The 14,026-nt window shown below is 43.4% G+C and overlaps 1 long non-coding RNA gene across 8 annotated transcripts in view; it reads left to right on the top strand.

The window, feature by feature from the left end:
• The window catches only part of LOC142494773 (uncharacterized), a 55,922-nt gene that overhangs the window by 14,942 nt on the left and 26,954 nt on the right, over positions 1-14,026 (top strand). For 5 of the 8 annotated variants that reach the window (XR_012801579.1, XR_012801580.1, XR_012801574.1 and 2 more), the window contains 9 exons: positions 536-631; positions 2,076-2,179; positions 3,408-3,518; positions 5,942-6,061; positions 7,082-7,177; positions 8,622-8,725; positions 9,958-10,062; positions 12,461-12,580; positions 13,602-13,697. This is a non-coding gene — a long non-coding RNA (uncharacterized LOC142494773). The remainder of the gene's footprint in view (positions 1-535; positions 632-2,075; positions 2,180-3,407; positions 3,519-5,941; positions 6,062-7,081; positions 7,178-8,621; positions 8,726-9,957; positions 10,063-12,460; positions 12,581-13,601; positions 13,698-14,026) is intronic. The other 3 variants (XR_012801581.1, XR_012801575.1, XR_012801577.1) reach the window with 3 other exon arrangements.

Here is a 14,026-nt window from a genome sequence, read left to right as displayed (position 1 = left end):
TCCCCACACAGCTGCTAAGGATCTTCCATTTTAAATACTTTCACCTCCTATTCTGCACTGCTTTGCTGCCCATTATTCAGAGATGCGTTCCAGTCATGTTTACCACTCTGAATCTCTCTGCAGTCATTGGTTCAGCACATCATGGGTAGAGCATGGCTACAGATACAGCAAGCTATTATTATTTTACCGGCTGATCATCCATAATATTGCATTAAAACATAGAATATCACTTAATTTCCAAAAGATTCAGTGATGCTGATAATGCAGAATCTCACAACATTTCCCATCATAATGCCATAATGCACCAGTGGGAGAAATAATCCTTGCTATATCTGTACATTGTGTGACGTATTACCTCCATGACCATTGAGAGCAAGTACATCTTCTGTATAGAGCGGCTGTGTTATGATGCAGTTATTGATCATCATTGACATAATCACAAGAATCTTATGCAAAGGGAAATTGTCCGCAGCGAAGTGAGATTTCAGCCCCCAAACGTCTGTAATATTAATGCAATGTCTTACTTTTGTTGCAGTGAACACTGAAGAGACGGATCTACTACAACACTGTACAGGATGAGCATACGCTACAAGCAGCAAAATGATCTTGCAGTTGACAGTATGTTGTTCTGGTAATGTGCACAATTATTATTTATGGGCTACACACCACAGTGCTGGACATATTCTGTTAACTTCAACTCTACTCCTAACATGGAGATGTCTTCCTGGTGTTACTGATTCAGTACATCATATGCACAGTGTGGTTATGATATGATGGATTGATTTAATGAACCCACCAACCAATGATGACATCTGCATCATCTTCTGTAAAGTGCAGCTACAGCATGATATTATCAGCATTTGGTGCGGTATAATCAGAGGTATCTATGTGCTTTTGTGCCTGTTTTAAGTCCTCCAGCTTAACGCCCCTACACCTCCCACTACACAGGCATACTTACTTATGCATACACTGACATCTGGCATACCTACACACACCCCAGGGCCACTTCCTTCCCCTGATGTCAGGGAGAGGATGGGCATGCAGAGTGCAGTAAGTCTCCACGTTACTCTGGCCAACAGTCTTGGCCTACCTCCAGCATCTGTCACCCACAACATCTGTTCCCTCCTTGTAAAGTGCTGAACTATCTCACCTGGGTCAGTGCTATAGCTGATCACAGTGCCCGATCAGGATGTCACTGTGACAGGCAGCAGTGCAGATTGACCGGTCAATCAATGCAGTGCCGCAACATATGCACTAAATGAGATTTCCGTGCCCCCAGTCAGGTTACTCCCTGGGCAGTGACCCTGCTCACACCCTCCCCTAGTTCCACCTCTGATCACAATTATCTCTCTTGGAGAGTGTAGCAAATTGGAGTTGGGGGAATCTCACCTCTGCCATGCATGGTCACAATCTGGGCACAGGACCCAAATAGTGGGCAATGTGGCACTTCTTACAGTAGAGAATAAGTAACTTTATTCTTTACTTGTGTATTAAGGACCTTATTTGCATTAAATTCAGTCCACATGGGACCAAGACTTTCTGGCTTACTGAACAAAGTGGAATTGTTTCGTAGAGGGTGGAGAATTGTATTTTATCTGAAATTACCCCCTCTGCACAAAATACAAACAATTATACCCATACAAGTACCTTGTGGAAGTTGTTGCCCTCTATCTTCCTGTGGTCTCTCCCTGTTTCTCACCGTGCCTCCTCCCATTTCCTTGCACCTCTGCGTCTCCGCATATATCCCTATACTCAGAGCCGGCTCCGGTCAGTGACATGGGATGCCCAAATATGAGCATACCCATATATGGGCATCCATGCCACTGACCGGAGCCCGCTCTGTTGCGGATATGGAGAGAGACTGGGAGATTTACATCCCCTTATAATTCATATGGTGCATAGTACCGGCACGTATTGTTTTACCGGTACTGTGTACCTTCCTACTTTCACACTGGTACAGTATATGCTGCAGTGGGACTGAGAGGGATATATTGGTAACACATAGTCATTGTTGGGGGAATTCAATCCATTTTGAAAATAGTAATGAAATGTTTTTAACTTTTCTTTTTTTTCAGTAATGAAGAATGAAACATTTCTGTTAAAATTGAATTGGAGGTGAACTGGATTCATCATCAACTCTGCACCAGTGTGAATTGATGTTCTTTAATGTTCTGATAAGGTACATGCAACATCTCTTCCTCAACCCCTGCACCACTCTCTGCCTCTTGCCTCTCTCTCTCCACCTCCCTGCTAAGCGTATTAACCCATCTAATGTAATCCACATTCCATGTCTCACTTTACTCTTCACTTCTCACGTGCCCTCTGGAATGTCTGCTCTCTGACTAACAAGGTCTATTTGTACATGACCTATTCTGCTCTCATCATCCACCACTTCTCATTCCCCTCACCCCTGTCCTACTCGATACCTCAGCTTAATTGAACTCTCTCCTCTGACATCTACCCTTATCTCTAACCTCTCCTCACTTTCTGCTTAAACTAACTATCTTGTTAACTTTTACAATGCTATCATCTCCTCCTCCTCCCTCCTCCCTCCTCCATTATATATTTATATGCCCCTTCTAGGCTCTGACACACTCATCCCTCTAAGGCCATGATTATCATGGGCACATGCTTGGTCATCCACAGTGCGTGCGAGCGATGCAGAGCCGCCTCGGACCTCAGTGCAGGGATTGCTGCATACCCCAGCATCTGTCACCCACAAACAATACACACACTAATACTCCCCACAATACACACTATAATACCTCCTCAATACTAATCTCTCCAATAATATTATAGCTCCAAACACAATATACACAACACCCTTACACAAGATACACAATCTAGTACTCTCCTCTGCACCTCTACACACAATATAATACTCCCACACACACAATATACACACTACCCTCCTACCCCCATAAAATACAACCAATAATACACACACACTTTGTGGATGTTGGGACCAGCTCCCGGCATGCACCAGTGAAAGAGAGAGGCCCGCAGAAGCTCGGAAGAACTCCCTCCATCCGTGCCTTCCTCCGTTTCACATCTTCTCCCTGTCTCTCTCCCTCCCTTTCCTTGCATCTCCCTGCGTCTTTACGTATACCCAGTCAGTGACGGCTCTGGTCACGTGATGCCTTAATATGGGCTTATCCATATATGTTCATCCACGTCACTAATGTGATGCCCGCACTGTTGCGGAGCTGGTACTTACGACGCGCACTTATTGTTTTTTCAGTACTGCGTACCTGACTCTACCGGCCTACTTTCAACACTAGTACAATAAGTGCTTCACTACGAGTGAGTGGGGAATATTGGCATCACACAGTCACTGTTGAATATGCCATTCAATCCATTTTGAAAATAGTAATGCAATGTGGTTTTGTTTTGTTTGCTTTTTGCAGTAATGAAGAATGGATAAGTTATATTAAAATTAAATTGGAGGGGAACTGGATTCAGCATTTCATCATGAACTCTGCACTTGTGAGAATTTACCTTCTTGAATGCCCTGAGAGGTACACGCAACTTTAAGACTATAATCTGCTGTGCAAGCTTTCGTGCTATACCTCCCCCTCAGGTTTTGATTTATACATTTGCTCCCTCAAGTCATGTCCTCTAATATTTGAAAGCTCTCTCCTAGCATTTTCTCTCTACCACAGAACGTCATCCCAATGTAACCTCTCTCTTGTTCTCTCTGCTTGCTGTTTCCTCACTTTTCTGTTAAACTTTTCTAATTTCTCTAACTTCCACACTCCTGCTTTTATCCACATGTTCTCCTCTTTCCTTCCCCTACCTTTGCATGTGTCTACACACTGCACCATTTGTACAGACCTCTATTGCAGCTATTTCTGCACTGCTCAATGAAAAGCACTCATGTACATCCTATTCTCTGCGCCCCCTCTCTCTGCGCCCCCTCTCTCTCTGCGCCCCCTCTCTCTCTGCGCCCCCTCTCTCTCTGCGCCCCCTCTCTCTCTGCGCCCCCTCTCTCTCTGCGCCCCCTCTCTCTCTGCGCCCCCTCTCTCTCTGCGCCTATCTGTCTCTCTCTACACCTATCTCTGTGTCTCCTTCTATGTTTGCTGATGTGTGGGATATCTCTTATAATCTTGAACCTGCTCATATACACATCGGGTCTCCCTGCCTCTGCCTCCCTGCTAAGAGTGTTAACCTATCTAATGTAATCCACATTCCTTTCCTTACTTTTCTCTTCCCTTCTCCTATGCCCTCTGGAATGTCCGTTCTCTGACTAACAAGGCTCTAGTTGTACATGACCTCTTCTGCTCTCATCATTCACAATCAGTCATTCCCCTCACCCCATCTTACCTGTCCCACTGATTTTCCTCTGCTTAATTAAACTCTCCTCTGACATCTACTCTAACCTCTCTGCTCTCTCTCTCTCTTTCTGCTTAAACTGACAATCTTATTAACTCTTACAATGCTATCCTCTATATGCCCCTTCAAGCTCTGACACACACGTCCCTCTAACCCACACCCTTGGCTAAATTCCCAAACATGTTCATCACACTTCCACTCACTGTTCTTAATGCCTATGAAGGAAATCTCACACTTGATGTTTGATTTTTCTACAGTAAAAATGTCTCCAGTCCTGTATAAAGCTGCTCTCTGGGGCCAAACCACACTACTTTTTTTTCCACATTCATCAACACACAAATTTAATTTACGCTGTCTTTTTTCCCCTGTATTTGACTCCCTCCACTAACCTTCTTCTCACACTTGCCATCCTTCCTTCACTTCTCCTCAAGCATTTGACTACTTCAGAGGCAAGGTGGATGCCACCCACAAGGAGATTCCTTCTGTCCCTTCCCCCTTCTCTCCTTCTACCTAATTCTCCTTCTGCATTTGACTCCTTTTCTTCTCTTACAGAGCTGGAAGCTAATCATCTTCTCTTCTCCCTCTACCACATGCCCTCTAGATCGTATCCCCTCACACCTTACTGCATCTCTTAGTCCCCACTCTCACCCACATCTTCAAGTCCTCCCTATTCTCTGGCTCTTTACCCTCTTACTTTAAGCCTGTAGTGGTCACCCTTTTCTCAGAAACAACCTACACCCTATGTGCCTTACTAACTACCGCCCTGTATCCCTCCTGCTGTTTGTCTCCTAATTGCTAGAATGTCAACATTCTTAAATCACATTCCCTCCTGGATCCTTTACAACCTGCCTTTCGTACAGCTCGTTCTACAGACTGTGCTTAAAGCAAATTCCCAAGGTCACTTTTCCCTACTAATCCTACTTGATCTATCTGCTGCGTTTGATGCTCTCAATCACTCTCCTCCTTCATATTCTAAACTCTCTCTTGGTATCCGTAACACAGTTCTATCCTGGTTTTCATCATAACTTTCCTGTCACACATTCTCCATCTCTGTTGCTAACATGTCTTCGTCTTCTATTGATCTGTCTGTGGGTATACATCAGGGCTCTGTTCTGAGATCTCTCTTTCTCTCTACATACTATCATTTGGTGACCTCATCAACTCTTTGTGACAATCCTATAAATAACAAATACAAATATCAGGTCATGGGAATAAGTGATTTGGACATAAAAGTAACATTTCGGAAGTGTGGACAACTAATACATCTTGTAGATTGCCTTTACAGTGTGATGTCATTGATTCAGTAGATTGTGTGCAGACCAGGACTGCAGTACAGTGTCACTCACATGGATGACTTGCGTGGTAGAAGCTCAAGAACAAGGATGTCAAACTCCAGTCCTCGAGGGCAGCAAACAGGCCAGGTTTTCAGGATATCCCTACTGAAAACCTGGCCTGTTTGGGACCCTCGAGGACTGGAGTTTGACATGCATGCTCTAGAAGGAGCACAGCTGTGGGTGGGAGGTGGATTTGCTTTGCATCAAATGGTTTGGAGCAAGGTTTATTGTATGTATTATCATAATAACAATGCAATGCTTAACTTTTATTTCAGGAGGGATGACTGCAGAACAGAAGTGAATATTGAAGCCATGTGTTCCTTTTCTTGCAAAAGAGAAAATTTGAAGGACAGTTGAAGAGAAGGAAAATTACTACACAGAGACAGATAAGCAATGTGTATATTTCTCATTTACCATTTAGTATTTGTCGTTTTATTGACTCCACACAATCCGGCTGCTACGGGTTTCACATTGAATATTTTCATCTCTACTCTACCCCTTCCTGTGATCTGAACCATGCAAGTTTTCGTTGATTCAATACATCATGAGTAGAGGGTGGCTACAGTATGAAGTAAAGACCCAAGGACCACATCTACTACCATTCATAACAAGAACATGTGCAGTAGCGCACAGCTGCAGTTCTATGTGATTGTTATGAAAGGTTGAGGTGGTTCAATTCTATGAATCTGGAGTGGGATGGATCCTGTTTGCATCATATGGTTTCATCTAGGCCAGTAGATTATATAACTCTCAGTACAGGTTACACATGGCATCAGTATTAGTGATTTAAAGAGGAGGAAAGCTTCAATGTGGAGAACAAAGCCAAGTAATGTTGAAGTTACTCCTTTTACCATTTACTTGGTCAGTCTGTACTGTCTACTCCCCACACAGCTGCTAAGGATCTTCCATTTTAAATACTTTCACCTCCTATTCTGCACTGCTTTGCTGCCCATTATTCAGAGATGCGTTCCAGTCATGTTTACCACTCTGAATCTCTCTGCAGTCATTGGTTCAGCACATCATGGGTAGAGCATGGCTACAGATACAGCAAGCTATTATTATTTTACCGGCTGATCATCCATAATATTGCATTAAAACATAGAATATCACTTAATTTCCAAAAGATTCAGTGATGCTGATAATGCAGAATCTCACAACATTTCCCATCATAATGCCATAATGCACCAGTGGGAGAAATAATCCTTGCTATATCTGTACATTGTGTGACGTATTACCTCCATGACCATTGAGAGCAAGTACATCTTCTGTATAGAGCGGCTGTGTTATGATGCAGTTATTGATCATCATTGACATAATCACAAGAATCTTATGCAAAGGGAAATTGTCCGCAGCGAAGTGAGATTTCAGCCCCCAAACGTCTGTAATATTAATGCAATGTCTTACTTTTGTTGCAGTGAACACTGAAGAGACGGATCTACTACAACACTGTACAGGATGAGCATACGCTACAAGCAGCAAAATGATCTTGCAGTTGACAGTATGTTGTTCTGGTAATGTGCACAATTATTATTTATGGGCTACACACCACAGTGCTGGACATATTCTGTTAACTTCAACTCTACTCCTAACATGGAGATGTCTTCCTGGTGTTACTGATTCAGTACATCATATGCACAGTGTGGTTATGATATGATGGATTGATTTAATGAACCCACCAACCAATGATGACATCTGCATCATCTTCTGTAAAGTGCAGCTACAGCATGATATTATCAGCATTTGGTGCGGTATAATCAGAGGTATCTATGTGCTTTTGTGCCTGTTTTAAGTCCTCCAGCTTAACGCCCCTACACCTCCCACTACACAGGCATACTTACTTATGCATACACTGACATCTGGCATACCTACACACACCCCAGGGCCACTTCCTTCCCCTGATGTCAGGGAGAGGATGGGCATGCAGAGTGCAGTAAGTCTCCACGTTACTCTGGCCAACAGTCTTGGCCTACCTCCAGCATCTGTCACCCACAACATCTGTTCCCTCCTTGTAAAGTGCTGAACTATCTCACCTGGGTCAGTGCTATAGCTGATCACAGTGCCCGATCAGGATGTCACTGTGACAGGCAGCAGTGCAGATTGACCGGTCAATCAATGCAGTGCCGCAACATATGCACTAAATGAGATTTCCGTGCCCCCAGTCAGGTTACTCCCTGGGCAGTGACCCTGCTCACACCCTCCCCTAGTTCCACCTCTGATCACAATTATCTCTCTTGGAGAGTGTAGCAAATTGGAGTTGGGGGAATCTCACCTCTGCCATGCATGGTCACAATCTGGGCACAGGACCCAAATAGTGGGCAATGTGGCACTTCTTACAGTAGAGAATAAGTAACTTTATTCTTTACTTGTGTATTAAGGACCTTATTTGCATTAAATTCAGTCCACATGGGACCAAGACTTTCTGGCTTACTGAACAAAGTGGAATTGTTTCGTAGAGGGTGGAGAATTGTATTTTATCTGAAATTACCCCCTCTGCACAAAATACAAACAATTATACCCATACAAGTACCTTGTGGAAGTTGTTGCCCTCTATCTTCCTGTGGTCTCTCCCTGTTTCTCACCGTGCCTCCTCCCATTTCCTTGCACCTCTGCGTCTCCGCATATATCCCTATACTCAGAGCCGGCTCCGGTCAGTGACATGGGATGCCCAAATATGAGCATACCCATATATGGGCATCCATGCCACTGACCGGAGCCCGCTCTGTTGCGGATATGGAGAGAGACTGGGAGATTTACATCCCCTTATAATTCATATGCTGCATAGTACCGGCACGTATTGTTTTACCGGTACTGTGTACCTTCCTACTTTCACACTGGTACAGTATATGCTGCAGTGGGACTGAGAGGGATATATTGGTAACACATAGTCATTGTTGGGGGAATTCAATCCATTTTGAAAATAGTAATGAAATGTTTTTTACTTTTCTTTTTTTTCAGTAATGAAGAATGAAACATTTCTGTTAAAATTGAATTGGAGGTGAACTGGATTCATCATCAACTCTGCACCAGTGTGAATTGATGTTCTTTAATGTTCTGATAAGGTACATGCAACATCTCTTCCTCAACCCCTGCACCACTCTCTGCCTCTTGCCTCTCTCTCTCCACCTCCCTGCTAAGCGTATTAACCCATCTAATGTAATCCACATTCCATGTCTCACTTTACTCTTCACTTCTCACGTGCCCTCTGGAATGACTGCTCTCTGACTAACAAGGTCTATTTGTACATGACCTCTTCTGCTCTCATCCACCACCTCTCATTCCCCTCACCCCTGTCCTACTCGATACCTCAGCTTAATTGAACTCTCTCCTCTGACATCTACCCTTATCTCTAACCTCTCCTCACTTTCTGCTTAAACTAACTATCTTGTTAACTTTTACAATGCTATCATCTCCTCCTCCCTCCTCCTCCTTCCTCCTCCCTCCTCCATTATATATATACCCCTTCTAGGCTCTGACACACTCATCCCTCTAAGGCCATGATTATCATGGGCACATGCTTGGTCGTCCACAGTGCGTGCGAGCGATGCAGAGCCGCCTCGGACCTCAGTGCAGGGATTGCTGCATACCCCCAGCATCTGTCACCCACAAACAATACACACACTAATACTCCCCACAATACACACTATAATACCTCCTCAATACTAATCTCCCCAATAATATTATAGCTCCAAACACAATATACACAACACCCTTACACAAGATACACAATCTAGTACTCTCCTCTGCACCTCTACACACAATATAATACTCCCACACACACAATATACACACTACCCTCCTACCCCCATAAAATACAACCAATAATACACACACACTTTGTGGATGTTGGGACCAGCTCCCGGCATGCACCAGTGAAAGAGAGAGGCCCGCAGAAGCTCGGAAGAACTCCCTCCATCCGTGCCTTCCTCCGTTTCACATCTTCTCCCTGTCTCTCTCCCTCCCTTTCCTTGCATCTCCCTGCGTCTTTACGTATACCCAGTCAGTGACGGCTCTGGTCACGTGATGCCTTAATATGGGCTTATCCATATATGTTCATCCACGTCACTAATGTGATGCCCGCACTGTTGCGGAGCTGGTACTTACGACGGGCACTTATTGTTTTATCAGTACTGCGTACCTGACTCTACCGGCCTACTTTCAACACTAGTACAATATGTGCTTCACTACGAGTGAGTGGGGAATATTGGCATCACACAGTCACTGTTGAATATGCCATTCAATCCATTTTGAAAATAGTAATGCAATGTGGTTTTGTTTTGTTTGCTTTTTGCAGTAATGAAGAATGGAAAAGTTATATTAAATTGGAGGGGGACTAGATTCAGCATTTCATCATGAACTCTGCACTTGTGAGAATTTAACTTCTTGAATACCCTGACAGGTACACGCAACATTAAGACTATAATCTGCTGTGCAAGCTTTCGTGCTATACCTCCCCCTCAGGTTTTGATTTATACATTTGCTCCCTCAATTCATGTCCTCTAATATTTGAAAGCTCTCTCCTAGCATTTTCTCTTTACCACAGAACGTCATCCCAATGTAACCTCTCTCTTGTTCTTTCTGCTTGCTGTTTCCTCACTCCTCTGTTAAACTTTTCTAATTTCTCTAACTTCCACACTCCTGCTTTTATCCACATGTTCTCCTCTTTCCTTCCCCTACCTTTGCATGTGTCTACACACTGCACCATTTGTACAGACCTCTATTGCAGCTATTTCTGCACTGCTCAATGAAAAGCACTCTTTAATATCCTATTCTCTGTGCCCCCTCTCTCTGCGCCCCCTCTTTTGGCGCCTCCTCTCTCTGCGCCCCCTCTCTCTGCGCCTATCTGTCTCATTCTCTCTACGTCCCTCTCTCTCTACATAGAGCTATCTCTGTCTCTCTCTACCCCTATCTCTGTGTCTCCTTCTATGTTTGCTGATGTGTGGGATATCTCTTATAATCTTGAACCTGCTCATATACACATCAGGCCTCCCTGCCTCTGCCTCCCTGCTAAGAGTGTTAACCTATCTAATGTAATCCACATTCCTTTCCTTACTTTTCTCTTCCCTTCTCCTATGCCCTCTGGAATGTCCGTTCTCTGACTAACAAGGCTCTAGTTGTACATGACCTCTTCTGCTCTCATCATTCACAATCAGTCATTCCCCTCACCCCATCTTACCTGTCCCACTGATTTGCCTCTGCTTAATTAAACTCTCCTCTGACATCTACTCTAACCTCTCTGCTCTCTCTCTCTTTCCGCTTAAACTAACAATCTTATTAACTCTTACAATGCTATCCTCCTATCTATATGCCCCCTCTAGGCTCTGACACACTTGTCCCTCTAGCCCACACCCTTGGCTAAATTCCCAAACATGTTCATCACACTTCCACTCGCTGTTCTTAATGCCTATGAAGGAAATCACACAATTGATATTTGATTTTTCTACAGTAAAAATGTCTCCAGTCCTGTATAAAGCTGCTCTCTGGGGCCAAACCACACTACTTTTTTTTCACATTCATCAACACTCAAATTTAATTTATGCTGTCTTTTTTTCCCTGTATTTGACTCCCTCCACTAACCTTCTCCTCACACTTGCCATCCTTCCTTCACTTCTCCTCAAGCATTTGACTACTTCAGAGGCAAGGTGGATGCCACCCACAAGGAGATTCCTTCTGTCCCTTCCCCCTTCTCTCCTTCTACCTAATTCTCCTTCTGCATTTGACTCCTTTTCTTCTCTTACAGAGCTGGAAGCTAATCATCTTCTCTTCTCCCTCTACCACATGCCCTCTAGATCGTATCCCCTCACACCTTACTGCATCTCTTAGTCCCCACTCTCACCCACATCTTCAATTCCTCCCTATTCTCTGGCTCTTTACCCTCTTACTTTAAGCCTGTAGTGGTCACCCTTTTCTCAGAAACAACCTACACCCTATGTGCCTTACTAACTACCGCCCTGTATCCCTCCTGCTGTTTGTCTCCTAATTGCTAGAATGTCAACATTCTTAAATCACATTCCCTCCTGGATCCTTTACAACCTGCCTTTCGTACAGCTCGTTCTACAGACTGTGCTTAAAGCAAATTCCCAAGGTCACTTTTCCCTACTAATCCTACTTGATCTATCTGCTGCGTTTGATGCTCTAAATCACTCTCCTCCTTCATATTCTAAACTCTCTCTTGGTATCCGTAACACAGTTCTATCCTGGTTTTCATCATAACTTTCCTGTCACACATTCTCCATCTCTGTTGCTAACATGTCTTCGTCTTCTATTGATCTGTCTGTGGGTATACATCAGGGCTCTGTTCTGAGATCTCTCTTTCTCTCTACATACTATCATTTGGTGACCTCATCAACTCTTTGTGACAATCCTATAAATAACAAATACAAATATCAGGTCATGGGAATAAGTGATTTGGACATAAAAGTAACATTTCGGAAGTGTGGACAACTAATACATCTTGTAGATTGCCTTTACAGTGTGATGTCATTGATTCAGTAGATTGTGTGCAGACCAGGACTGCAGTACAGTGTCACTCACATGGATGACTTGCGTGGTAGAAGCTCAAGAACAAGGATGTCAAACTCCAGTCCTCGAGGGCAGCAAACAGGCCAGGTTTTCAGGATATCCCTACTGAAAACCTGGCCTGTTTGGGACCCTCGAGGACTGGAGTTTGACATGCATGCTCTAGAAGGAGCACAGCTGTGGGTGGGAGGTGGATTTGCTTTGCATCAAATGGTTTGGAGCAAGGTTTATTGTATGTATTATCATAATAACAATGCAATGCTTAACTTTTATTTCAGGAGGGATGACTGCAGAACAGAAGTGAATATTGAAGCCATGTGTTCCTTTTCTTGCAAAAGAGAAAATTTGAAGGACAGTTGAAGAGAAGGAAAATTACTACACAGAGACAGATAAGCAATGTGTATATTTCTCATTTACCATTTAGTATTTGTCGTTTTATTGACTCCACACAATCCGGCTGCTACGGGTTTCACATTGAATATTTTCATCTCTACTCTACCCCTTCCTGTGATCTGAACCATGCAAGTTTTCGTTGATTCAATACATCATGAGTAGAGGGTGGCTACAGTATGAAGTAAAGACCCAAGGACCACATCTACTACCATTCATAACAAGAACATGTGCAGTAGCGCACAGCTGCAGTTCTATGTGATTGTTGATGAAAGGTTGAGGTGGTTCAATTCTATGAATCTGGAGTGGGATGGATCCTGTTTGCATCATATGGTTTCATCTAGGCCAGTAGATTATATAACTCTCAGTACAGGTTACACATGGCATCAGTATTAGTGATTTAAAGAGGAGGAAAGCTTCAATGTGGAGAACAAAGCCAAGTAATGTTGAAGTTACTCCTTTTACCATTTACTTGGTCAGTCTGTACTGTCTACTCTCCACACAGCTGCTAAGGATCTTCCATTTTAAATACTTTCACCTCCTATTCTGCACTGCTTTGCTGCCCATTATTCAGAGATGCGTTCCAGTCATGTTTAGCACTCTGAATCTCTCTGCAGTCATTGGTTCAGCACATCATGGGTAGAGCATGGCTACAGATACAGCAAGCTATTATTATTTTACCGGCTGATCACCCATAATATTGCATTAAAACATAGAATATCACTTAATTTCCAAAAGATTCAGTGATGCTGATAATGCAGAATCTCACAACATTTCCCATCATAATGCCATAATGCACAAGTGGGAGAAATAATCCTTGCTATATCTGTACATTGTGTGACGTATTACCTCAATGACCAATGAGAGCAAGTACATCTTCTGTATAGAGCGGCTGTGTTATGATGCAGTTATTGATCATCATTGACATAATCACAAGAATCTTATGCAAAGGGAAATTGTCCGCAGCGAAGTGAGATTTCAGCCCCCAAACGTCTGTAATATTAATGCAATGTCTTACTTTTGTTGCAGTGAACACTGAAGAGACGGATCTACTACAACACTGTACAGGATGAGCATACGCTACAAGCAGCAAAATGATCTTGCAGTTGACAGTATGTTGTTCTGGTAATGTGCACAATTATTATTTATGGGCTACACACCACAGTGCTGGACATATTCTGTTAACTTCAACTCTACTCCTAACATGGAGATGTCTTCCTGGTGTTACTGATTCAGTACATCATATGCACAGTGTGGTTATGATATGATGGATTGATTTAATGAACCCACCAACCAATGATGACATCTGCATCATCTTCTGTAAAGTGCAGCTACAGCATGATATTATCAGCATTTGGTGCGGTATAATCAGAGGTATCTATGTGCTTTTGTGCCTGTTTTAAGTCCTCCAGCTTAACGCCCCTACACCTCCCACTACACAGGCATACTTACTT

Source organism: Ascaphus truei, chromosome 5 (assembly GCF_040206685.1).
Source record: "Ascaphus truei isolate aAscTru1 chromosome 5, aAscTru1.hap1, whole genome shotgun sequence".
Classification (NCBI taxonomy): Eukaryota; Metazoa; Chordata; class Amphibia; order Anura; family Ascaphidae; genus Ascaphus; species Ascaphus truei.
Note: the sequence above shows the minus strand (reverse complement) of the source record. Positions and strands in the feature narration are given on the sequence as shown.